We start from the raw sequence: 27604 nt of genomic DNA, 5'->3' as shown, positions 1-27604 counted from the left end.
CAGTGATTCACAATACCCTCACATAGTTGCATTTTCATCAGGATCTACATTGTTCTTTTTTAACGTGGGAAATCGAAGCACTTCTTTACTGAACAGCAGAATTCATCCCCGGGGAAATATTTCGGAAACTCACTCTGAGCAGGGGTGGGGGCCCGGGGGAGGCTCGGGAAGGCACCAAGCTCATGTGGAGTCTGGGTGGGCAGAGTAAGAGAGAGGTCATCAGCTGGCGAGTGAACCTGGGGGGGTCTCCCAGTGTCCTTTCTGCTGGGGGTGTGCAGGGTGGCCCACCCCAGCTCCCCAGGAACCTCCATGAAAGGTCTCTCCTAAGTGCCGGGCCTGTTGGCCGGGACAGGGATGGATTGACGGGGGTGGGGTGGGTGCTGTGCTGAGCTGAGCAGACATGGGGGGCCTGAGCCAGACGAGGGAGACCCAGCCTCACCCTGGGCCTCACGGCTGGGGCTCTCTGTCTGGCGTCCAGCCTTCGGGGTCTCTGGCTCTTCTAGGCCATGGAAGCTGCCTCCCACCCGCTCCTAGGCGGTGGGGGGGTGGTCCGAGGAAGAGGGGCCTGTGGACCCCACGGCTGCCCCCTCCCCGCCCGGCGCCCTGGACGGAAGCCCACTCAGGCTCAGCAGAGACTCGCCAAGCCCAATGGGGCGGCCGTTACCGTCGAAAGGAAAAAACACTTTATCTCACGGGCGGAAAGGGAAGTTCCCGGTATGTGGGGCCGTTGGGCAGGGTGGGTGAGGGGCGCTCCCTGAGTGTCGACCCTACAGCCAGCCTGGAGCCCCCCTGGCCCTGCCCCTCCTGGGAGAGCCGGGCGGTGCTGCCTGACTCCAGGCACGGCTCCCACCCCTGCACCGAGTCTCGTGGGGAGAAAATCATAGCAGGAGAGAGAGCTGAGGCCCGCCGGGTCCTGAGCTCTGCTGAGCTCTGCCCACAGCTCCCAGTGGCGTGTGTATGTGTGTGGGTGAGGTAGGGGGTGTCACGCTTACCCCCCGGCGGTAACACCGTGATGGTCCCACTGACAGCGGAGGAAGTCGAGACCGGGGCTGCTGGAGGCAGGGGCTGGACTCAAACCCAGAGTCGCTGAGCTCCTGCCCACACGGGGGGACGTGACACGTTGTGTGGATGAGCCAGACCCATGGAGGCCCCCCTCCCCCAAGCAGGTGGCCGGCACGTGGGGGCTGTCCATTGGTCCCAGCGGCCAGGGGAGGCAGTGGGGCAACATGACAGGTGGGGGATAGGCGTCGGGGTCCCCTTCTGGGAAGCCCACGTCAGACCAGGTCGGGAATCTGTCTCCCCTGCAGGGTCACCAAGGAGCTCAGGGACACTGGGTGCTCCCAAGGCCTCACTGCCTCAGTTTCCCCATGCATCCCATTACTGCACGGAGGGTCTTAACACAGGAGCCCCAGGGAGGATTGGGGAGGGGGTTGGTCTCTGGCCACCCCATCAGGCTATGGACAGTTCTGTGCCTGAGCCTCTCCCTGGGGGTGGGGTCCATGGTTTCTCTAAGGGACGGAGACCCCCCAGTTCAGGGTCCCGCTCAGGACCTCTGAGTTCCTCCTGGGCTCTGAAGTCGGCTGTTTGCTTTTTTTTTTTCCTCACAACCTTAAAAAAATGTAAAAGAGAGAAAGGGAAAGAAAAAAAAAGCCAGCCTCTGCCGGGTGGGCCAGAAATCTCTGCTTCCTCTCGGCCAGGAAACAGGAAGTGAGTGTGCGGGGAGATTGGGAGGCAGCCTGAGAGAACAATAGCGGCCCCCTCCAGAGGGGAAGGGGAACTGCGTCAAGGGGGCCGGGGCGTGCAGAGGCAGCCTGACCTCGCCCCCTCCGCCAGGAAGGATAGAGGCTACAGTGGGCCCCGGCTTAAATTTAGTCTCCGGGACTTTTCCTGATGAAAAGCTCAAATGCCCCATTGTTCAGGGCGGCAGGGAGACAAGGCTGATCTCAGATCCTGGGTGTCGGGGTTCCTGGGGACTTGGGGATCATCTAGCTGGGCCCCCTTTTTACCTACAGGTAAACCGAGGCCCAGAGAGGGGAAGAGCCTGGCCTGTTGGGGACCCAGCCCCCTCACTGGGGCGGAGATTCGGTAGGGGCACCGGTTCCCACTGATCTCGTCGGGGCTGGAGCTTCTCCTGAGAGGTCAGAGGCCAGAGACCCCCCCCACCCCCGTGACCTCCGAGAGAAAGAGAGCCTGCCCCCCCCCCACCCCCGCCGCCAGCTTCCTCCACCTGCTCGCCTCCCACAGGGCCCAGCCCTCAGCTCCATCCTCACTTCCCTCCCTCTCCCTGTTCCAGGGAGGCAGGCAGGTTCTCTCAGACCTTCAGCTGCCAGCTCTGTGACCTCAGGCCGCTCCCTATGCCTCTCTAAACCACCGTGTCCCATTTCACCCTCCTGGGGGGTGGCCCTGTCCTAGAGGAGGCCTGGGTGGGTGGGGGCGAGGCTGCTGCGCAACAGAGCAGAGACCCCACGGGCCTGGGGAGAGCACAGAGACAGCCGGGCTGTGTGCTCCCTTGCTCTCTCGCTCTCTCTCCTTCAAATAGCTTATTGAGATAGAATTCACCCATTTAAAGTGCAGAATCCATTGGTTTTTAATAGATTCACAGTCATGTGCAGTCATCATCACCGTCCATTCTAGAACATTTTCATCACTTCAAGCGAAGCTCTGTGCCCTTCTGACGGGAGCCCTGGGGAGGCTGGCAAGGTCAGCCGGGGAGCGGGCAGCAGAGATCCCCAACCCTGCCAGGACCCCGGGCACACGGGGTACGAAATGCTGGGAGCGGGGGCTTCAGGGTGGCCTCGGGGCTAGGCATGGAGCGAACGAGGCTTCATGAGACTCACCTGGATGCCACGGCACCTGTGGGCCGGTGAGTCCTGAGGCAGAGGCAAAGCCAGTGCCTGAGCGGGGCAGAGCCGGGCGTGGCACCAACTCCACCACCAAGGCTGTGCTTTCCCAGGACAGGGCGTGGCAGGCAGAACAAGGAGGTCAAGAGCCGGGCTGCCCTGCCTGGAGGATGCCCCGTGGCCGAGCCTGGGCAAACCCACCTGAGGGGCGGGAGGCCCCAGGCTGAGCCCTGTCTGCCCCCTGGCACCCGTGGAGAGGACTGGGCCCAGGCACGGCTGGATTCCCAAGGGGCCACCAACCTCCTTCTTGGTATCCCAGTGCCCGAGAAGGAGGAGGCCAGACCCCTCTGCAGAACCTGGGCTGGCAGCTCTTCCCGGAGACGCTGCCACACTTGGCTGGCCTTGGGAACAGGGGTGTCCTGTGTGCCACCGAGGGCTCTCTGGAATGTCTCGCTGTTCCGCTTCAGTGCCTGGGAAGCGACTGCAGCCCTGGCCCCTCCTGGTTCTCCCAGCCCTGGGAGCCTGGGCGGTCTGTGGGCTCTTGCCTGGGCCTGGATTGCTGAGGGCCCATGGGCAACCCCTTCTTCTCGGGGAAGCCCCAGGCACTTTACACCCCTCCGTTCACCGAGTCCTGGCACCACCGGGCCAGGCGGGCTCTGCCATGATCCCTGCTGTGCCAAGGGGAAACTGAGGCTGGGAGAGGCCGAGGCCATGCTCCAGGCTGCTCAGTTGTACGTGGCAGCGCCCAGCCGAATTAGGGTTGTCCCAGCCCTCCCCATCCCTCCCCATCCCCTCTCCTTGCCCCCAGCTGTAGGATTCTGGTGGCCTTGGGTCACCTGTGTTTCCCGGACCTGGGTCCCTGTTTGTCCCCACCATAGCCTTGGGCCACTCCATTCGTCCTGCATGAGCCCCACCATGTCCTCACCCAACCCCACCCTGATTCCACTGCTCTTGGGAACTGCCTGCCATTCCCCAGTTGCACCCAAGTGTGACGGCGTGACAGCGGCCCTGGCCCTTCCCGGAGAGTGGCCACTCTGGAATAAGGGCTTTGGGAGGGGGGACGCCTGATGGGGCCTACCCAGACCCTGGCAACATCCAGCACCCAGGTGTGAGCACCACACACCCAAGTGACTGGGCAGTGGGTGCCGCTGCCACAGGCCACCTCCCTGGCCAGGTGACGCCAGCTGGCCTCTCTGCCAGGATGTCCCCCAGCCCTCCCCAGCACCGTCCATCCCGCCTAGGGATCGCAACTTCCGGAGCCAATCCACCCCACCCCCCCCACCCACCCCCCGACAATGAACGGAAAGCCTTCACTCGGGCGGGGGCTGGGCGGGGGGGGGGTGGCTGCAGCAGGGGGTGGGGGTGGGGGTGGGGAGAGGAGGCAAGATGGGGGAGGGAGCTCTGTGGCCCAGGCCCTTCCCAGATGGCCAGCAGCCAGGGTGGGCCAGGTCTTGGTGTTTCCCCAGAGTCCCCCTGCTGGGCCTCTGTGGACAGGTCACGGACACCTGGGTGGAATGTTCCAGAAGCTGGTCTCCGTGGCCATCCTGCAGCATAGCTCTGGGTTCAGGGAGGGACAGCCCCCTGCACCACGTCCCCAGACATGAGGACACTGGACTACAAGGGGCTCAGGGTGGAGGTCTGATGTCAGTGTTATTGCTAGCATCTTGTCTACAAGTGCTGTGGTAGCCAGAGTTACTTTTACAGTTATTATTGTTATTCCAGTTACAATCACAGTTTATTATTGTTTGGGGTCTGACTGAGAAGGGCTGCAAGGCCATCCCCGACCCCCTCCACTCCCCAGACCACCCGAGCAGGGGAAATTTTAACAGGAGTGACCTCCCAGCGGAAGGGAGAAGCCCCTTTCCCTGGCTCCCTGGCTCTGGAGATAACGGGGCAGCAGGTTCTTGGAAAAACACAGGCTGGCGACAGAGGGTGGAGCTGCCATGAGACCCCCACCTCCACCCCTGCTCATCCCCCTCCCTCTCAGAGCCCTGGAGGAAGGCAATCCAGCAATCCTCCAGGGGCTGCGCAGCCTGCCAGGGTTTCCAGGCACTTCCAGGGGCTGCCCCCTCCCCCAGTGAGTTCCTGGATGGCAGAGCTGTCACCTGGGGAGGGGTGGGGGGCAGGGGGACAAGAGGGCAGGAAGGTCACCTTAGGGCTGGAGATATTTCATTTAGATTTTATTTTATGATTCCAAACGGAAAATAGATGTGTTGTTTGTAGCTCAGGCGGTGAAAGGGCACGTGCTTCTTTTTCAAGCAGTGTGTCGGCCTTAACACATAAAGCCGACACACCGCTTGTCTGTGAGCCACCCCTCCCCCGATACTGTTTTCGCTCCCTGGTGCAAATTAATTCACATTTACCTTCAACAACCCTCTGAGGGAGCCTGTCTGCTCCCCCAGTTTGCAGACGGGGAAACTGAGTCCTGGAGAGGCAAGGAGCGTGGTGGGGGAGGGCTGAGTCCCCAGGTTCGTTTGTTTAGAACCGCCTGATTGAGTTTAAATGACCTGGAACTTCTACGACGCGACGTGCAGGTTTAAACGTACGGCTTCATGCATTTCGGTAACTTGTGTGCCGCGTGCGATCTCTGCCACGGTGGGGAGACGGGGCGTCTCACTGCGCAGACCTGCGCCCCGCTGCCCTCGACACCCCCCCACCCCACCGCCCGCGCCTGGCCCGGGCACCCGCCGATGTGCGCTCAACCACGGTGCGTTCACTCGTCTTTCTAGAATGTCCCATCCCCCGCGCCCGACGCTCTTCCTCAGCCTAGAACTCCTCCGAATAGTTGCCAGTGTCCGGGGGTCCTTCTTTTATGGTCGGGTGGTTGCGCAGTGTGTACCGTCTAGAAAATTCTTCTCGAAAGAAAGGGCCTCGGTTCGCTCCTTCCAGACGTCCACCGGCATTTCCCGGTGGACGGGCTGCCCAGGCTCTGCCAGCACACGAGGACGTGTCCAGGGTCTGAGCTCTTGCCCACATGATGTGGGGCAGGTTTTACACGGAGCCCTGGCAGGGGTGAGCCCCAGCCTGGGGTAGGGTGACTTGCTGGCCCGGGTCCTCTCTCCTGCGTCCAGGGTCTCAGAAAACACTGGGGGTGGGGGTGGGGGGTGGGTCTCGCACCCTCTGTAGCCCCTGGAGTCCCCTAAGGGTTCAGGCCCCTTCCTGAGCCAGGGGCAGCAGCCTGGGCTTGAGGGGTGGGGCACCCCACTTCAGAGTGTGGCCCCGGCTGCGAGTCCCTGCAGGCAGTGGAGGTGGGGTGGGGGGGAGGGGGGGTGCGCCCTTCTCGGTCCACAATGGATGTGGATTGCAGCCAGGCCTGCCGCCTGGAGGTGGCTCCCTTGGGGGATGTGGGCTGGGGCCGGGCGGGGCCTCCCTAGATGGTAAAGTGGAAGGCGGACGGGGGGGCCAGAGCCCCAGGAGCAGTCGGGGCGCAGGGAGGACCGCGGAGACCTGGGGCGTCAGAGGCTGTGGCAGGGCCCTTCCTGCGAGCTGAAGCGGACTGGGGAGGGAGCGTCAGCAAGGACGGGAGGGCTGGTTGCCTGCCTCGAGCGGCCCCAGGAGGGGTCATCTCGGTCCAGATTCCCGGGTCCAGCCGCCCCCTGAGACCTCGTGCCCCAGCCCCCATCCCATCCTGGCCCCCCAAAACCAGCAGAGCCCGGGGAGGGACCGAGAGCGGCGGCCGGGGGAGGAAGGCTCCAGCCGGCCGCAGCGCCAGCGCTCCGTCTCCAGGCAGGCCCCACCGGAAAAGCAGCCTGGGGCCAGGACAAAAGGCGGACGTGCGGGGCCCCCCGTGCGCCTTATCGCCGCCCGCACTCGCGGCCGCCCGGCCCCGCGGCGGAAGCGCGCCTCTAGCCCACCTTCCTGCCCGGGCGCGGCGAGGGGCCGCGGGGACCGCCCCGACGGGTGGGGGGCGCCGGGCCTCCGGGTGCCTGGGAGCCCCCATGCGGGGGGCTGTGGCCTGCCGGGCTCTGGGCTCCCCGGGTGCTGCGGTGGAGGGGGAATGCGGCCCCGCTTGCCAGGTGCGGAAACTGAGGCCGGAGCAGGTCAGAGCCCCGCGAGGCGGCCGCGCGAGATGCGGAGCCAGACCCCGGGGAGCGCATGGCAGGGGCTCCCCACAGCGCCCCGCGCCTGCTGTGGAGAACTTCACAGAAGACGGACCGGCCCCAGGCCTAGGGGCCTCCCCGGGGCTGGGGTCGGGGGGTGGGGGGTCGGGGTGTCTTTGTCTAGATCCGGGTGGTGGTTCCAGGACCTGCATGTCTATGAAATGCCACCCGCGGCACGTGGAAGAGCCGCCCCTGCGGGCCTCGGTGGACAGAAGCCGAAGTGGCTTACTGACAGGTTCCTTTCTGGAGGTGGGACAGGCCTTGGGGGGCTCGCCCTTTGCCCCTGCTGCCGCGGGGTTTCCTACAAGGGTCCGCGTGGGCGGTGGGGTAGGGGCAATGAGGGGCCTCAGAGTGGGAGCAGCGTTCCTAGAGTCCTCCGCCCAGCCTGCACCCAGTCCCAGGCCCCGCTCTGGGGCTGCCAGCCCGGGGCTGCACGCTGGCTTGGCAGACGGGCCCCTGGTCTCAGCACTGCTGCGAGATCCCAGCCCCCTGCCCCAGGTGGACCGAGGAGCTGCGTGGTCAGAACCGGCTGGCCAGCTGGTGGGGTACTGGCTCCATGAGGAACCAGGAGAGCCGGGAGATCAGCCCTTCCTTGTCCCCACTGGCCTTCTGGGAACCTCTTCCTGCAAAGAAGGAGCCCCAGCTCTCTGCTGCTCCTCTCTGGTGCGCGGCTGGTACTGGTGGCACCCCTCCGGCTGATTTGTGGGGTCTGGCCTGGAGGCTAATCAGCTAAGATGAGGGGGACCTGGGCAGGTCGGCAGGGTCAGCTGCAGTCTGGGGATGGGTTTCCTGGCAGGACCGCCCCAACTGTTTGTCGCACGCGAGGCATAAATCACTAGGCTTCCCCTTCCTGCCACCTCCAAAGAGGAAACAGGAACAAGGGTGGGGGGCAGTGGTGGGCGTGGAGGTGCTGGCTTGGGGGTTGGGAGATGCCTTGGAAGGGGGGTGACTGTCCCCCCAAGCCCATTGGTGGCCCAAGGCCTTACCCATTGGCTGTAGGGACTTTGGATAAGTCTCTTTCACTCCAGAGCCTCAACCCCTTCTCTGTAAAATGGGGGGGACCTCATAGGAGCCAGCCAGTTGCCCCATTGAGCCTCAGTGGGTGAGCCCCGGCTCATCCTTTCCCAGGACTGTAACCCGCGGGTGTCCAGCACGAACATTCCCAGTGCCGACCTGAGGAACAGAGAAGTGATCAGAGGTCACTCGAGGCTCTGCCACTTGACTATGTGTCAGATTCGGGGGTGCTTTCCAGACCCTGCTGCACAGCCCCCCATTCCAGGTGGCCCCAGTGTTGACAGCCCCCATCTTAATGGGAGTGGAGCAACAGGACACAGAACTCGGGGTGAAGTGGGGGGGACCCCGACAAGGTGTTGGACAGAGCCATGGGCAGCGGACCTGCTGGCCACCCCTCAGGAGGGTTCCTGGGTCCCTTGCAGGGACTCCCCATTTCTTCACAGTGGTGGAAAGAGCTGCGGAAGAGTCTCCCTGGATGTTTGCATCCCTAGAACCCATGGCCTCTCCTGTAGCACCCGGCTCTGCCGGGATGATGGGTGGGAGTGCCTGGGGGCCACAGGGTGGCCAGTGGTGTCCAGAGGGAGTTACACCTGACTGCAGCCTGCCGGAGGCCCTGCCCTGGTTTGCAAGGACACAGCATGTCCCCAGCAAGTCCCCAGTGGCCTCTTGGTTTCCTCAGCTGGCCTTACCCATGTGGAGCTGCCCTAGAAGCACACAGGGTTATGTATAGGGGATCCCTGTGCCCTTGGCCAAGATGGGGGCCCTGGGGTCAGTCTCCACTGCCTGTGGTCTCAGGGGACAGGCCCCAAAGCCACCCTCTCTGAGACCTGTCCAGGCCCCCGGAAAAGGATGATGGACCCTCTGACACTTTGCTCCCACCCCCAGGCTAGGCACTTCCTGGGGACAGGGGTCTCAACACAGCGTCACCTCAGTGTCCCCATACCCACCATCTAGGACCCGGCACACCTGGGAGAGGATTAGCCACCAGCCGCCCATGATGGCCCCTCCACAACCGGGACAGGAGGGCCTGGGCGGAGCAGAGGTCCCAGCAGCAGGTGACCCATCTTCATAGAGCGTCAGGACCACGGAAATGGGGAAGGGGGTGGCCCTTTAAGATGGACCGATCTGAGATGCCCTTCAGCCCCCTCCCCTATCCCGCTCTCTAAGCCGAGGGTCCTGAGCCGCCATCCAGCCTTGCACCAGTTCTGCTGTCCCTTCCTCCCACCCCACCCCCACCCCCCACTCCGGACAGCTATGCGGTCCCTGGGGACCAGCGGGGAGGGTCTTGGGTCCAGGCCAAGCCTGGATTTGGGAAGCCCCGGGGTGCAGTTCACCCAGTGCCCACTGGGCGGCGGTGGAGATCGCCGAGGCTGTTCCCGGGCTTTGGGGCAGGGCATGGGTCCCGCCGTACCCCCTCTCACAGCCTGCGCAGCTGTCCAGGGCGCCCTGTGTGGAGGGCGGTCAGGGGCAGGTGGCGGGGTGGGGTTGAGGGGGCGGTTTGGCTGCCACGGGCAAGTTTGAGCTCGTGTGACCCGGTGATCGGGAGTACTTGTGCCGGGGTGCGGAGTTGCTTCCCAGCTTTGCTGCTGGGCGGAGAAACCCCGCCACTCCGCGCCTTCTCGCGGCCGCGGGTCCCACGCCCTTCGGGGGCCGGGACAGGCTCCAGGAGCTGTGGGATTGGCGGCGGGAAGCCCACCGAGGGCTTGGCTGTTAAAAGAGTTCTCCGCAGTAGCGAAAGGTTGGAGACAACTGAAGTGTCCCCTGCAGACGCGTGGCACAATGAAATGTGGTCTCCCCATGGGGTATTAGGCCACCGAGAAAAGGAACGGAGTTCTGGCGGCCGCGACCACAGGAGGGGCTCTAGATAAACCTCATCCTGAGTGACAGAAGCCAAAACAAAAGCCCATATACTGTAGGATTCCCCTTGTAGGAAATATCTGGAACAGGCAAATTCATGGAGACAGAAAACAGACTAGAAATTGCCAGGGATTGAGGGGAGGGAGCATGGGAGTTCTTGCTTAGGGGGGCAGTTTCCTGTTTGGGTGATGAAAACATTTTGGAAATGGTGGTGATGGTGGCACCACACTTTAAATGCAGTTGATGCCACTGAATTGTATATTTAAAAATGGGAAATGGCAAATTTCATTTTTTATATGTATACACACACTCATATGTATATATCATAATAATTTTTTTTTAAGTCCACATTTAGGGTCAGATGACTCAGTGGTGTCCTGGGGCTTAGATAAGGCCACCCCCCAGGCCTCGGGCCGTCAGTGGCCCTAGCTTATGGCTCCACAACTCTCCTTCTAGGGCTTGATCAACCACTAGCATCCTTCTTTTTTTTCCCCCAATTAAAGTTTTCATGGAGGTAGACCATCGGCAGGAGAGCTTCCAGGGCATAAGTGGACAGTTGGACCTTGTGTACCCAGCATCCAGATCAAGGGACAGAGCATGCCCAACCCCCAGACGCCGTTATCAGCCACCCTCCAAGGGCAACTTTCCTTTCTAACATCCCAGCTTAGCCTTGCCCGTCTCATGCCTCAGATAGCCCTTTCTATTCAACGCAGTGTCCTCTGAATTCACCTATGTGATAAATGGACACTGCCGGAGTGTTCATTCATTTCCATCACTGCAGACAGTCCAAAGCCACTTCTCCATTCAACCATTGATGGACAGCTGGATGGTTCCCAGTTTGGGGCTCTCTCGAGCAGGGTTTGGACCGCCAACATTCTCGCACACATCTTGGTGGGCAAATTTCCTCATCCGTAGGAACTGGCCTAGGAGTAGAATCGCCTGCCGTCAGCAACACGTGTGCTCAGCTTTAAGAGATGCTACCAAAAGCTTTGTTTTCAAAACCAACCTTATTGAGGTGCGATTTATATACAATAAAATGCTCCATTTTAACTGTGCAAATGTAATTATGTAACACAATGTAACCACTGCCACTGTCAACATATGGGACATCTCCACCACCCCCCAAAAGTTTCATGTGCCCCTTTGTACTAGGTCCCCACTCCTGGCTCTAGGAAACCACCGATTTGCTTTCCATGTCTATAGATGAGTTTTACCTGTTGCAGAATTTGGAAGAAGTGGAATCATACAGCATGTATTCTTTCGTGCCTGTTCTCATCAGGCATAATTTTTTTAGATCCATCCATGTTATTTCATATAAAAGTAGTTTTTTCCTTTTTACCGCTGCATAGTTACCTATAGTAGAAATATAACACAGATTGTGTACGTGTTCATGGACGTTTGTGTCCCCGTACCCCCAGTTTCTTTTAATTTATTTATTACAATCATGAGCTCACTCTCAGAAGTTCGGCATAAGACCCAGTGGAATTGCTAGGTTATATGATAAATAGAGTTTTAATTTTCTAAGAAATTACCAGACTATTTTCCAAAGTGTTTATACCAAAGCAGTGAATAAGAGTTCCAATTCTCCACATCTTTACCAACACTTGGTGTTGTCATTCGTCTTAATTTTAGCCATTCAAGTAAGAATGTAGTGGTATCTTGGGTTTTCAATTTGTGTTTTCCTGATATCTAAAGAAGTTGGGCATCTTACCATGTGCTCACTGGCCATTCGTATGTCTTCTTTGGTGAATGTCTGCTCAAACCTACTACCCATTTAAAAAGTAATTGGAAAAGGTTTGTTATATATTCTGGGCACGAGTTTTTTGTCAGATATGTAGAGTAAACATTTCTCCCAGGCTGTGGCTGGTCTTCTCATTTTTTAAATAGAGTCTTCCATGTACGTTTTTCATTTTGATGAAGTCCAATTTGTCCAATTTTTCTTTTATGATTCATATTTTTGGTCCTATCTGAGAAATATTTGCGTATTCAAGATTGTTACTGGACAAAGGCCGTGGATTCTTTTGCCCGATATGCTCAGTAACCAATTCCTGAGAAACTGGCGTTCAAAGAAAGGAAGAGTTTATTACTAGGCACATAGTAGGGAAGCAGATGGTCTAGTGGCCCAAAACCTGTCTCCCTAAACTACAATAATTCTGATGATGGTTTTGTTAGAGAAAAGATGGGCAGAGTTTAGGATAATGAGCACAGTGGCCCCAGGTGATGTAATAAGAGGTGCTCTGTTTGTTGGGCATGCGAAGATTGATTACATTTTTAGTCGCAGAATGCGTGAAGAAAATGAGGGAGTGAAATATAGGTGCTTGTAGGCAAAAGTCTAAGCTACTGTGCATGTCAGGTGGGCCCACTTTGGTTAGATCCCATCTTGGTCATCAAGATAACTTTAGATGGGCTGGGTTAGTTCTGGGCTGACCCAAGACCCTTCGTTAATAATCATTAGGGGCTGTCTTTAGTGACTACAAGACTCTATAATGTTGAAAAACTGAATAATTAGGTAGACTAAATGAAGGTTAGTCACAAAGTTTTTCTCTTTTAACATTTGTTCCCCCATTATTTATTTATTTATTTATTTTATTATTATTTTTTCCACAGGTAGAAAATGCTTTATACTTGCTTCCACATAATGAACTTATCAAAACAGAGCATGCAATCTTAGAGTAAGAGAAGAGGATGCCAGTGCGTGGAATAACACCCAGAATTCCAGTTGCAAAATACATCACTAGGCCATTGAGGAAGGTGTCAGAACATGCAAGTTGGATTACTTGGGTAAGTTCACACAAAAAGTGAGGAACTTCCAACTCTGTACAAAAAATCTCAAAACCATTAGGCCATGCAAAAGAGAGTCCAGAAAAGTCAATATGCATGACACCAACAGCAGTAGGGGTTCTTGATGAACATGTAGTGCAGTGGGTGGCAGATGGCCACGTAACAGTCATAGGCCATCACGGTTAAGAGGAAGTTGTCCAATTGTCCAAAAACCATGAAGAAATACAACTGGGTGAGGCAGTTCCCATAACTTATAGTTTTGGTCTCTGTCTGGATGTTCACCAGCATCTTTGGGACAGAGGTGGAGGTGAAACAGATGTCTGAAAAAGCCAGGTTAGCAAGGAAGAAGTACATGGGCGTGTGCAGGTGGGTGTCAGAGATGGTGGCCAGGACGATGAGCAGGTTTCCAGTGAGAGTGACCAGGTACACCGTCAGGAAGAGAGCAAATAGGAGGGGCTGCACTTCTGTGTCTTCTGAGAGTCCCAGGAGGGTAAATTCTGAAACACGTGTTTCGTTCTCTGATTCCATGTAACTCATGAAACTGCTGGAGCAGAGACCAGAGCAAGGCAGGTTTAGGTACAAGCAGCTCTCAGCAAATTAATATAAATTCTATGGTTTGCATTGCAAACATACTGAAGTAATTAATTATATACAGATTTAGTGCCCTCTATCTCAAAATATCAGGGAAAATACGTGTTCCTCCTTCTCCTTTATACTGTTCTTCACAAGCCATTCTTGTTCAGAATTTTAAACTTTTTCCCAAGGTAATACATTTATTTATTTATTTTTAATCCATATGTTTCACTTGTCCGTCAATAAGGTACATAAAAGGAGCATCAAACACAAGGCTCTCACAACCACACAGTCACACTGAGACAGCCATATCATCATACAATCATCTTCAAGAAACACGGCCACAGGAACACAGCTCCACATTTTCAGGCAGTTCCCTCCACCCTCTCTGTTATGCCTTAACTAAGCAGGTGATATCTATTCGATGCGTAAGCATAACCTCCAGGATAACCTCTCGACTCTGTTTGGAATCTCTCAGCCATTGACACTTTATTTTGTCTCATTTCGCTCTTTCCCCTTTCCGTTGAGAAGGTTTTCTCAATTCCTTGGTGCTGAGTCCCAGAGTCACAGAGTTTTTACACTCACAGAGGCAGAAGATAAGGGCTATACAATTAATATCAGAGATCAAGGCAGCTGGATTACAGTTTAGAGATTACAGGAATTTCCCTCTGTGTACTTCAATATACCAAAAAGCAAAAAGGAATCTCTGTATACTGATTCAGTAATCAAAATCATCCCTTAAATCCTGATTTATCGATTATAAGATCACACAGGTTTTTCCCTAGGTTGTAAAATCCTAAAAAACTCACTTCCAGAGGATTCCTTCTTCAGAAGTTACTAGAAGGTATGCTCCACCAAAATGTAACTGAGAAGTTAGGATTTAACAAATGATCATGACTACTAAATCATTATATAAATATTCCTTTTTACCTTCCAGTGCATTAGAATAGCCAGAAGGAAGTACCTGAAATGAGTGAACTGTAATCCAGGTGCCTTGATCTTTGATAATGGCTGTGTAACTATAACTTTCACCTGGTGACCTTATGCTTACAAAAACCAAGTACGCCCTTTTTCCTTTTTAACTTTAGAAACTTGTGATCATGAAGGAAACCACCCCCCCCCCCCAATGCTAATGGAGGAACTCGAATCAGCTCAGAACTAACTAGTGACTTGGTTCTAGCAAAGTTATACTCCTTTACATTTGTAAATTGTTTCTGCCTGTGCCTCTTATTGAAATGATGGTAGCCCCCTCTTCCCTCCTGCTTATACTTGCTATTGAAGTGGTAACAACTCCAGTTCCCCTTGCTGGAATCCGTAACAGCTTTGAACTCCTTAGACTTGGGGAGACAGATTTTTAGGTCAGTAGGTCATCTGATCTGCTGCGTTGTGTCTAGCAATAAACTCTTTCTTTGAAACCCTGGTGGCTCAGGAATTGGTCATTTGAGGGCACTGGGTGGAGAACTCACTGCTTTGAATCAGTGACAAAAATGAGGGAGAAAACAAAAAAAAAGGGAAAGACTTGGAATCCAGGAAATCCATGGAATTGACCTAGGAGAGGGGCGAAGGGCATTCCCGTGATGATAGAAAGAAAGAAAACCATGATCACAGTCAAGCAGCTGCAGGCTTAAAGAGTCACCCATCCGGGGAGGTGTAGAGGGACAAAGAGCCCGAGGAGGCAAGCAGTCAAGGAGAAAAATAGAATCAAGCAATGACCTGATATTTAAGGCCATATTGAAAGGGGTCTTACTGCTCTGTCAGAGACTTTGAGTGGTCATCCATGGCCAATACTGTGGTAAACCTCAGTTGTTTCCCAAGATGCATTCTCTCCTTTCATGGCAAAAGCATTTTCACGGAGCAGGCAGCTTCCCAGCTGGGCACTACATTTGCCAGCCTCCCTTGCAGCTACGTGTAGCCGTGTGACTTATGTCTGGCCCATGGGGCATGAGCAGAAGTGTGATGTGTCTCTTCTGGATCCTTCTGTTAAAAGGAAAGGTTATGATCCTCTTGTCCTTTTGTTCCCGTCCTGCAGGCCAGGAGATGATGAAAGCCAGATTCACCCTCTTGGGCCCTGGTTCAGATGCTACGTGTTGAGAGTGAGAGAGGCCCCACCAGCCGTGAGCTACTCATGTCTGGACCTTTACATGAGACCGAAAACAACTTCCATTGTGTTCAGGACATGTAGTTCCGGCCACTTTTCCTCAGCTAAGCCAACATACTAAACATGTGAAAAGACAGGTGATTATCAACTCCGGGAAAAACAAAAAAGATTGTAAAAAAAAAGAAATGCGTTTATAATATATTATGTGGCTCAAGTGTGAACAGTATTTACAGTTATGTTAATGTAAGCAATGGATACTGTTTTAACCCAAATTTGGGATGTGATGATATTTTGAGAGTTAGAGGAGAGAAATGCGTGTGCAGATAGGTAAAGGATAAAAAAGTTAAATCCTCATCTTCTGGAAGGAAGTCAATAGGTAATTTCAAGGACAAGTATTAAAAACAGATTATTTAGAAATAAGGAGGTAAATACCAGAATGAATAGATGTAATAAAATGAGGTAAAATAGCTATTTCCTCTAGAGATCAGGAAAGGAAGTGCTATTTTCTCTATGTCTTATGAAATTTTTTAAACTATGTGCATAGATTTATTTATTTTTTTAATTGAAAAAAAGAAAAAGCCTTTCATGGTTCCCCAGGCCCATCATTGACTGTCCAGGCCCCTTGGCCCGGCAGACTTGAGTGCCTGTTCTTGGTCACATCGTTCGTCACTCACCTCTTACCTTCTCCCTGTCCCCTGGGGCTGCACCTACGCCCACATACCTGGCAAGATCACCTCTCCTCTCTACCTTTGCTCATGAACTAAAATGCACAGGCAGTCTCAGTGTGGGGACACTGTGAGCTCTTGCCCTGTGCAGGAGTTACAATTAATAACAGCCGTAATCTATTGCAGTCTGTCCATCCTTGGAGATCCAGCCCAACAGGCTTCCACAGTGCCTCCCTCAGCTCAGCAACAAGTGCCCAGCTCCCGAGGAGACCTTGGGACCCCATCTTATAGGCACTCTGAACTTGGGCAGAGCTCTCTTCACCAAGCCCCGGTCTCCTCACCTGTAAATGGGGGTGTGTGGTGGACATGGCACATGGGTACACAGCACCTGCTCCACCTCCTACTGGCGCCCCTTCTTGTACAGAGGAGACCATCCAGCTGAGTTGGCCGTTTCCAAGACTCCCTTGCAGCTAGGACTCTGATTCTGCAGCAGGTCTGCCAATCGGATATCTGCCTTGCTCGAGATTTAAGAGGCTTGGGTCATCTCATGGGCTGCTGTGGCTGCTGGCGAGCAAGGTTACAAGGGACATGAGCAGTTAAGATTTCTGCAGCAACATTTCATTAGGCAACCTCTACTTCAGACATGCCACAGGCAGTTTCGGCAGGCACAGTGAACTCCTAATCCTGGGTTGTGGCTATGGCAGTATTATCTCTCTCTCTCTCTCTCTCTCTCTCTCACACACACACACACACACACACACACACTTCAATTGTGCACACCCATGTAACCACTATCCCAAATCAGATTTCAACCATGTTCATTACTCTTAAAAAAAAGCTTCCACTTCAGCAGAGATGAGTTGTGAGGATTTACTCTCCTAACTGAGACAAACAACAACAACAACAAAACATAAAATATAAGAAACGATGGTTTCAAGACACTGGGCACCGAGCAACAAAGGACAGATGTTCCCGAGACACAGGAAACTAATGAGGAGAGACAGTACAATTGCCCAGCTCTGCTGTGGTATGGGGAGGGAGACCGAGGCAGGACTGGGTGGACTCCTTGGGTTGAGCAGATGGAGCTTACAGTCTGGGGAGGCAAGGCGGCGAGAGTTCACAAGACGGGCTGTCATAGAGGAGAAAGCTGCACAGGTGCCCTAGAGACCTGGAGAGGACCCCTGGAGTCAGCAGAGCACTGACCAACTCATATGTATAACAACGCTCCCCAAGGCTAGGGAAAGAGCCATTAGAGGGGATGAGAGGGAGCAGTGTTGGAATTCACAGGTGAGGGTGAGTTCAGTAGCTGAAACTCACAGGTGCCAAACAGCCAGACCGGGCTGATAATCCATGGGGAGCACTGGGTAGAGTGTGCAAGGAAGGCTCGCCCCCATGGTGGGAAATTTGTCCTAGACTGACCCCTCTCAGAACCCACCCACCCAATCCTAAAAATCATAAAAGCAAGACCCAAAGGCTCAAACTGTTTCCAGGTAACCTAACAGCATCCCAGAATAGAGCTAAAAAAAGATTTCTAGGAATCCCCAAATATCTGGCACCCAATAATGGGATATACATCATGTCCGGCATTCAGGGATTATCAGGCATTCAAACAGGAAGCATGACCCATGATGAGAAAACTAATCGGCAGATGGCTCAGATGTTAGAATTAGTAGAATAAGGCATTCAAACAGTAATGTAACCATATTCCATATGTTCATAAGTTGAGTGGAACTGAGGAAGATACCACCCTAGAAAGCTCCTTTGTGCCCCTTTCCAGACCCCAGGTTTTCCCCCACCCCACCCCCAAACTACTTTCTGATTTTCATCACCGTAGATGAGCTCTGCCAGTCTTTGGATGTCACGTAAATTGAACCATAAATTATGTCCTCTTCTGTGTCTAGCTTTTTGTGCTCAACCTGATGTTTTGTTTTGTTTTTAAATTTTAAGTCACATATGGATTTTACTGTGGCAGCTTGTTTAAAGCACATGGGTCCCTAGAATACTCTGAAGCATCCCACTTTAACTTTAACAGTTAACAGGAAGTTATCCTTGAGGTGAGGTCAACCACACAGCACTGAGGGACAGCCCCTGGGAAAGTCCCCTCATAATCAGCCAATAAAAGGACAAATGCCCCTGCCTGGAACTCTGGGGGACGATAAAGCCTAGAAGCGGATTCCACAAAGGCTGACTCAAAAAAAAAAAAAAAAGAAAAGCAAACTCCAAGGTCAGGTAGGAGACTTACACTGACCCCTCCCCGCCCTTGGCCCCACAGCTTGGAGTCACGGAGACGGGGTGGCTGGGTCTCCAGGGGCCCGGGTCCACAGAGACCAAGGTGAGACACAAGGGCCCCCCGGCAGGGAAAAGGGAAGACCATGACAGAACTGTTGGCAGGAGGCACACACTCAATCCAGCTTCTTTTGGCAGGACACATAAACACAAAAGGAACATTCTGGATTGGCCCCACCTGGCTCCCCAGATGCCCTAATGAGGAAGTAACTGGAAGCAGAAATGCCTCACCTGAGAAAAGGGAGGGGGACTAAACTGTTGAAAGACAGGACGAGTCCCAGAAGTGGTAGTGTGATGAAAGATGGCACTAAGAGAGGGGGGAATCTAATCAAACCTTAGGAGCTGGGGAGAAAACTCTACACCAAAACAAACAGGACAGATCAAGACTCCTGGAGAAGGAACAAAGGAAAGGAAGCTTTCTCCTGGAATGAAAAACAATTGCACAAAAATTGCAATCTTAAAAAATGTACCGCATACCCAGAGCGAGAATCAGTGAAGAAGATAGGAGAAAATCTGAACAAACATGGACTACTCTAAACGTCCAGAAAATTGGACCAAGCATCAAGAAGAGCCTTAATACAAAGCCAATCAACAATAAAACCCTAGACAAGAGGGAGAAACTGACCTTCAGAGTAAACACAACAGAATATTCCAAATGTATCTGGCTCTAGAATGCATACTCTTGATCACTGCATCTCTCTATACTTGCAGATTCAGGGTCCTCTCACGCCCCACCCCCTTTGGTAGGGTGGGAATAGAATGCAGTAGGAAATGTCTCTAGGTACCTTCTTCTTATCTAAGAACATCTGGAAATAAATGAATGTCATATTTATATCTGGAATCTTTTTCCACAATTTATTCTGGATAAGTAAATTTGAGGACGAATGGCTTGTGTCATGCTAAGTTTCTGGTTCACTGTGGTAGAAAGAATATATAGGGTTTGGAATTTGAGATGGTTCTGATCAAAGGTTTGCCATCCACTCTACAACCCTGGGCAAGATGCTAAGCGTCTCTAAGCTTCCTTTATGAAAAGTGGTATATTTAGCTTATAAGGTGATGTATATTAAATAAGAACCTAAGACATCATCTACCCTACCGCAACACTCATATGTGCTCTTGTCTTTAGAGAAGGAAGAATTTTGGTTGGTTTCCAGGTCCTGTGAGTGTCTGCAAGAAAGACATTTTAAACCTTAATTATTAACTACATATATTACTTGCTAAGATCTTGAATTTGTTTCATGTTGACAAGCCAGCGAAGTTGGTTACATTCAGTTTCTACTGGATAGACAGATCTAAGAGATTCATTTGCCCAGGCCAGTGCTATGTTTGAAAAGTCTTAGTTTGAAGTCTGGTCTTCTTATTCTAAGTTCTGTCTATCATCATGGGGATTTATGTGAAAAAGGGTCCAGAGTCAGAATAGGACGTGCTTTCAGGGAGCGGGAGGGTGCCAAACCAGCCAAGCGTTTGATAACTGTATTTGAAGCCCAGCCTTTTCATTGAAACCATCTCACAGGTGGCCCTGGGTCAGAGCATCCATAAATATTAGACACTCGGTTTAGGTTCCAAACTTGAATTTGAGGACATTCTTGACTGAAGAGTTGGAATTAACCTCACTGGGCCTGCCTAGGTTGTCGCTCTAAAATCATACATTAATTCAAATTCTAAGGCCTTTAGCATGGAGGGTCTGGTGTCTGAATTAACAGATGCTGGTGGGGAACCACTGCTCCATTAGCTTTTGGATTTAAGGTGTGAAAATAAAATGAACAATGACTGCACTAACAACAACCACCACAAAAAATAGACGCCCTGACATCGGCAAAAAATTAAAAGCTATACTAAGATACAGGAAGATATGGCTTGGTCAAGGGAACAAATTAAAACATCAGAGGAAAGACAGAATTTGGAACTAGTCAAAGAAGTTCAAACCTCCTAAATCAATTCAAGGAGATAAAGGAAAATATGGATATAGAGCTAAAAGATATTAAGAAGACAATGTGTGAGCATAAAGAAGATTTTATAAGTTTAAAAAGAAACATAACAGAGGTGAGGGTGCAAGGGTAGTTCGGTGGTAGAATTCTCACCTGCCCTGTAGGAGGCCCGGGTTTGATTCCTAGCCTATGCTGTTCCCGAAAAATAAACAAGCAAACAAGGAAAGAAAAAACAAACAAATAAAAACTCAGCAAGTGATGCTACAATAATGGGATAGTCACATAGAAAAAGAATGAAATGTGACCCCGGCCATACAGCATACAAAATAAATAAATAAATAAATGTTACAGAAATTATAGGGATGAAAGTTACAATAATAAAGATTATTGCAATAGAGTCATACAGCAGCAAATTGTACAGGCAGAAGAAAGAATCTGTGAACTAGAATGCAGGAAATCAAAATCATACTGTGTTCTAGTTTGCTAGCTGTCAGAATGCAATATACCAGAAACAGAATGGCTTTTTATTTTTTGCCCTGTGTTTTTTTGTTTGTTTGTTTTATTTTTTAAATACAAAAAAACACAATTAAATGCAAACATTCCTCTTTTGATCATTCTGTTCTACATATATAATCAGTAATTCACAATATCATCACATAGTTGCATATGCATCATCATGATTATTTCTTAGAACATTTGTATCAATTCAGAAAAAGAAATAAAAAGACAACAGAAAAAAATTCATACATACCATACCCCTTACCCCTCCCCTTCATTGATCACTAGCATTTCAATCTAAATTTATTTTAACATTTGTTCCCCCTATTATTTATTTTTATTCCATATGTTTTACCTGTCTGTTGATAAGGTAGATAAAAGGAGCATCAGACACAAGGTTTTCACAATCACACAGTCACATTGTGAAAGCTTTATCATTATGCAATCATCTTCAAGAAACATGGCTACTGGAACACAGTTCTACATTTTCAAGCAGTTCCCTCCAGCCTCTCCATTTCATCTTTTTTAAAAATTTACTTTATTTTATTTTTTTAAATACCAAAAAATATGTAACAAACACAAACATTCCTCTTTTGATCATTCCATTCTACATATATATAATCGGTAATTCACAATATCATCACATAGTTGCATATTCATCATCATGATAATTTCTTGGAACATTTGCATATATTCAGAAAAAGAAATAAAACAAAAACGGAAAAAAAATTTATGCATACCATACCCCTTACCCCTTCCTTTCATTGATCACTAGCATTTCAAACTGAATTTATTTTAACATTTGTTCCCCCTATTATTTATTTTTATTCTGTGTGTTCTACTCGTCTGTTGACAAGGTAGATAAAAGTAGCATCAGACACAAGGTTTTCACAATCACACAGTCACATTGTGAAAGCTATATCATCATACAATCATCTTCAAGAAACGTGGCTACTGGAACACAGCTCTACATTTTCAGGCAGTTCCCTCCAGCCTCTCCATTACATCTTGAATAACAAGGTGATATCTACTTAATGTGTAAGAATAACCTCCAGGATAACCTCTCAATGCTGTTTGGAATCCCTCAGCCATTGACGCTTTGTCTCATTTCACTTTTCCCCCTTTTGGTCGAGAAGGTTTTCTCAATCCCTTGATGCTGGGTCTCAGCTCATTCTAGGATTTCTGTCCCACGTTGCCAGGGAGGTCCACATCCCTGGGAGTCATGTCCCACATAGACGTGGAGGGTGGTGAGTTTGCTTGTTGTGTTGGCTGGAGAGAGAGGCCACATCTGATCCACAAAAAAGGGTCTCTTGGGGGTGACTCTTGGGCTTTATTTTAAGTAGGCTTGACCTATCCTTTGCGGGGTTAAGTTTCATATGAAGAAACCCCAAGACTGAGGGCTCAGCCTATAGCTTTGGTTGTCCACACTGCTTGTGAGAATATCAGGAATTCAACTTGGGAGGTTGAATTTTCCCCCGTTCTCACCATTTCCCGATGGGAACTTTGCAAATACTTTTCCACTCACTGATCAAATCACTCTGGAATTCATTGTGGCCTCACGGTGGACAAACAAACAAAATCTCATGTCCTTCCCAAGGTTCCATGTACTTACGTTGTTCAACCAACTATCTACATAAATTATATTAGGAAATGCACTAGTCAAAATATAAATTTTGTACCAAATAAACATTTTTTGCTTTAGTCTTACACATAAGTTGAAATTTTAAAATATTAATTACCATCTATTTTCAGCCCCCTGAAGTAATGACATTCCTTTCTTCTTCCTCATGTAAAAACATTTTTAAAATTTGTACATTTAGTCGCTATCATTATACACTCTAGGCATTCCTAGATTATACCATCTCAATCTTTAACGTCTGTCTTTCTTTGTGATTTCATTTATGCCCCCAGCCCTCCTCCCTCTATCATTCTCACATGCAGCTTCATTCAGTGTTTTAACATAATTATATTACAGTTAGGTAGTATTGTGCTGTCCATTTCTGAGTTTTTGTGTCCAATCCTGTTGCACAAGCTGTATCCCTTCAGCTCCAATTACCCAATTTCTTACCCTATTTCTATCTCCTGATGGTCTCTGTTACCAAGGAAATATTCCAAGTTTATTCACTAATGTCAGTTCATATCAGTGAGACCATACAGTATTTGTCCTTTTGTTTCTGGCTAATCTCACTCAGCATAATGTCCTTAAGGTTCATCGTGTTGTTACATACTTCATAACTTTATTCTGTCTTACAGCTGCACAATATTCCATCGTATTATATACCACAGTTTGTTTAGCCACTCATCTGTTGATGGACATTTTGGCTGTTTCCATCTCTTTGCAATTGTAAATAATGCTGCTATAAACATTGGTGTGCAGATTCCATTTGTGTCCTTGCCCTCATGTCCTCTGAGTAGATACCTAGCAATGGTATTGCTGGGTCGTATGGCAATTCTATATTTAGCTTTTTGAGGAACCAAGAATGGCTTTTTAAAAGGGGTATTTAATAAGTTGCTAGTTTACAGTTCTAAGGCCAAGATAATGTCCCAATTAAAGCAAGTCTATAGAAATGTCCAATCAAAGGCTTCCAGAGAAAGATACCTTGGTTCAAGAAGGCCAGTGAAGTTCAGGGTTTCTCTCTCAAATGAGAAGGCAGATGGTGAACACAGTCAGGGTTTCTCTCTCGGCTGGAAGGGCATATGGCAAACATGGCATCATCTGCTAGCTTTCTCTCCTAGCTTCCTGTTTCATGAAGCTCCCCAAGTGGCATTTTCCTTCTTCATCTCCAGAGGCTGCTGGCTGGTAGACTCTGCTTCTCGTGTGGCTATGTCATTCCCTGCTCTCTCAGGAATTGCTTTCATTCTCCAAAATGTTTCCTCTTTTATAGGACTCCAGTAAAATAGGTAGGACCCACCCAAATGAGTGAAGATACATTTCCCTCAATCCAGCTAAACAACCACTCTTGATTGAATCACATCTCCAGGGAGAGGATCTAATTACAGTTTCAAACATACAATACTGAATAGGGATTAGAAGAAATAGCTGCCTTTACAAAATGGAACTAGAACTAAAGCATGGCTTTTCTAGGGTATATACATCATTTCAAACCAGCACATACTGTCAGAAAAACAGATAGAGAAAAGAATAGAAAAAGTTGAGCAATGTCTCAGGGATCTGAATGACACCATGAAGTGTGCAAACACACACATCACAGGCATCCCAGAAGCAGAACAGAAGGGAAAAGGACAAAAAGAAAATTAGGAAATAATGGCCAAAAAATTTCCAACTCTTATGAAAGAGATAAATATACATGTCTAAGAAGTGAACTGTACTCCAAACAGAATAAACCCTAATGGACCTACTCCAAGACGCACACTAATCAGAATGTGTGTCTAAGAGAGAATTCTAGAAGCAGTGAGAGAAAAGCAATTCATAGCATATAAGGGGTCCTCAATTAAACTAAGTGCTGATTTATCATCAGAAGCTATGGAGTTAAGAAGGCTGTGGTATGACATATTTAAGGTACTGAAAGAGAAAACTGCCAGTCAAAACATCCTTATCCAGCAAAATTGCCCTTCAAAAATGAGGGAGAGTTTAAAATATTCACAAACAGAAATTGAGAGAGTTCATCTTGTACCTGCCGTACAAGAAGTACTAAAGGAAGTCTGAAAGGAAAAGACTGAGCAAGTGGCTTGGAGTAGCATGAAGAAGCAAAGATCTTCAGCAAAGATAATTAAAACAGTACGTGCAAAACCCAATAGTAGTGTATCCTTGTTATATACTCTGCTCCCTTGATTTTTGTAAGAATCAGAATAAAATCGGACAAGAAAAAGGCATATTTATTTATTTATTCACTTATTTTACTTTTTTATTAATTTTTAAATTTTTTTACAACTGTAACAACAAACACAAACATTCTTAACTTATGATCATTCCATTCTACATATATAATCAATAATTCACAATATTATCACATAGTTGCATGTTCATCATCGTAATCAAAGAGGCATATTTCTTGATAATGGACACACAAAATATAAAGAGGTAATGTGGGACAAGAACAACATAAAGAGGGGAAACTGAGGGATATGGGAGCAGACAACCTGTATGCTATTAAATCTAAGTTGGTATATTTTCAAATTGGTAGGTTATAGATGTAGGTTGTGTAATGCAAACCCCAGGGTGACTACAAAGTAAGTATTTTAAAAATATACAGAAACAGAAATGAGAAAGGAATCACTCAGATACATCACAAAAAGATCAACTACACAGAAAAGGGGATTGGAACAAAGGAAAAGAGAAGCAAAAACAAAGATATGACATATAAAAACCAAATAATGAATTGTTGAAGTTAAGTGCTACCATTACAGTAATGGCATTAAATGTTAATGGATTAAACTCCCCAATCAAAACACAGAGATTGGCAGAATGGGTAAGAAAGTATGATCCAACTATATGTTGTTTAGAAGCGATGCAACTAAGACTCAAATACACAAATAGGTTGAAAGCAAAGGATGGAAAAAGATATTCCCTCCAAATAGGAACCAAAAAAAAAAAAAAAAAGAGCTGGGGCAGCTATACTAATATCAGAAAGAATAGACTTTAAGTCAAAAGCTGTTATGAGAGACAAAGAAGGACTGTCTATATTAATATTAATAAAAGGGTCAAAAAAGGATCAATCCACCAAGAAATAACAAATATTTATGCATATAACCATGGTGCCCCAAAATACGTGAGGCAAACACTGGCAAAACTGAAGGAAGAAACAGATACCTCTTTAACAGCACTTGGTGACTTCTCATGAACAAGCCTTACCAGACATGTACAGAACATTACACCCTGAAACAGCAAGATACACATTCTTTCAAATGCCCAGGGATCCACATGCTTGGTTACAAAACAATTCTCAATAAACTGAAAAAGATTGAAATTATTCAAAGCATCTCCTCTGGCCATAATAGAATGAAGCTAAAAATCAATAACAGGCAGAGAACTGGAAAATCCACAAGTATATGGAAGTTAAATAACATGCTCTTAAATAACCAGTGGGTCACAGAAGGGATTACAAGAGAAATCGATAAATGTCTTGAAACAAATGAAAACGAGAACACAACATATCAAAACTAATGGGGTGCAGCAAAGGCAATACTGGGAGGGAAATTCATAGCTCTAAAAGTACAAAAGAAGAAAGAACAAAAATCAAGGACTTAACTGCACACCTGGAGGAATTAGAAAAAGAATAGAAAAGTAAACCCAAAGCAAGCATAGGGAAATAAATAACAGATATTAGAGCAGAAATAAATGAAATAGAGAATAGAAAACAAGAGAGCCTTAACAGAACCAAAAGTCAGTTCTTTGAAAAGATCAATTAAATTGACAAACCCTTAGCCAGACAAAGAAAAAAAGAGAAGATGCAAATAAATGCAATAAAAATGAGAGGGGGTACAGAACCACTAACCTCACAGAAATAAAAAGAATCATAAGAGGATACTATGGACAACTGTATGCCAACAAATTAGTAACCTAGATAAAATGGATAAATTCCAGAAACACACAAACAACTACACTGACTCTAGAAGAAATAGAATATCTCAACAAGACAAATTAGAAGTAAAGAAATTGTCAGTCATCAAAAACCTCCCAAGAAGAAAAAACCCAGGATCAGACGGTTTCACAGGTGAAATTTACTAAGCATTCTAAGAAGAATTAATACCGATCATGCTCAAACTCTTAAAAAAATGTTTTTGAACAGAAAGGAGCGCTAACTCATTCTAGAAACCAACATCACCCTAATACCAAAGCCAGATAAAGATATTACAAGAAAAGAAAATTACTTGTCTTATGAATATAGATGCAAAAAATCCTCAACAATATATTTGTAATTTGAATCCAACAGCACATTGAAAGAACTATATACCGTGATCAAGGTTTTTAACGGGTTTTAACCTAGCTGTGTAAGGGTAGTTCGATAAGAAAATCAATGAATGTAATATACAACATCAATAAAATGAAAGGGGGAAAAAACCCATATATCTCAATCGATGCAGAAAGGCATTGGACAACACTCATCACCCTTTGTATATAAAAACACTTAGAAAACGAAGAATGGTGAAAGACTGAAAGCTTTCCTTCCAAGACCTGGAATAGGATAAGGATGCCAACCGTCATCACTATTTATTCAACAGTGTGCTAGAAGTGCTAGCCAGAGTAATTAGGCAAGAAAAGAAATAAAAAAAATATCCAACTTGGGAAGAAAGAAGTAAAACTTTACTATTTGCAAATGATATGGTCCCACACAGAAATTCCCTCCCTCCCAAAAAATCTGCAGCAAAACTACTAGAGTTTATAAAGAAACTCAGCAGAGTGGCAGGGTGCAAGAACAACCTGCAGAAATCAGTATTTTCCATGCACTCGTAATGAGCAATCTTAAGAAGAAATCAAGAAAAACAATTTACAATAGCAACTAAAAGAACCGAATATCTAGGAATAAATTTAACTGACGATATAAAGGATTTATACTGAGAAAACTACAAAAATAGCTTTAAAAAAATCAAAGAAAGTCCAAGTAAATGAAAGGACATTCCATGCTTATGGGCTTGAAAGCTGAATATTGTTAAAATGTCAATATTACCCAAACGGATTTATAGAGTCTATACAGTTCCAATCACAATTCCAACAGCCTACTTTGCAGGAATAGGAAAACCAATTATCAGATTTATTTGGAAGGGTAAAGGGCCCTGAATAACCAAAATCATCATGAAAAAAACAGAATGAATTTGGAGGACTCATACTTCCTGACGTTAAAGCTTTTTACAAGCTACAGTTGTCAAAACAGCACGGTGCGGGTACAAGGATAGAGAGACCAATGGAATCAAATAGACAGCTCAGAAATAAACCCTCACATTTATGGTTAATTGATTTTTTAAAATGTTTTTTATTGTAAAATATAACATATTTAGAAAGCAA

General features: G+C 48.5%; 1 long non-coding RNA gene across 3 annotated transcripts; it reads left to right on the top strand.

The window, feature by feature from the left end:
• The first annotated feature begins 6781 nt into the window (after nt 1–6781).
• On the top strand, nt 6782–15717 carry LOC143661994 (uncharacterized). Of its 3 annotated transcripts, none has more exons than XR_013165069.1 (3): nt 6782–6856; nt 12419–12592; nt 15195–15717. It is a non-coding gene; the product is annotated as an uncharacterized LOC143661994 (long non-coding RNA). The 3 variants fall into 3 exon arrangements; XR_013165070.1 differs by having other exon boundaries at nt 6800–6880; XR_013165077.1 differs by lacking the exon at nt 6782–6856 and adding an exon at nt 9613–10826.
• The last annotated feature ends 11887 nt before the right edge of the window (nt 15718–27604 follow it).

The sequence above is a fragment of the Tamandua tetradactyla genome, chromosome 2 (assembly GCF_023851605.1).
Source record: "Tamandua tetradactyla isolate mTamTet1 chromosome 2, mTamTet1.pri, whole genome shotgun sequence".
NCBI classification, from domain to species: Eukaryota; Metazoa; Chordata; class Mammalia; order Pilosa; family Myrmecophagidae; genus Tamandua; species Tamandua tetradactyla.
Note: the sequence above shows the minus strand (reverse complement) of the source record. Positions and strands in the feature narration are given on the sequence as shown.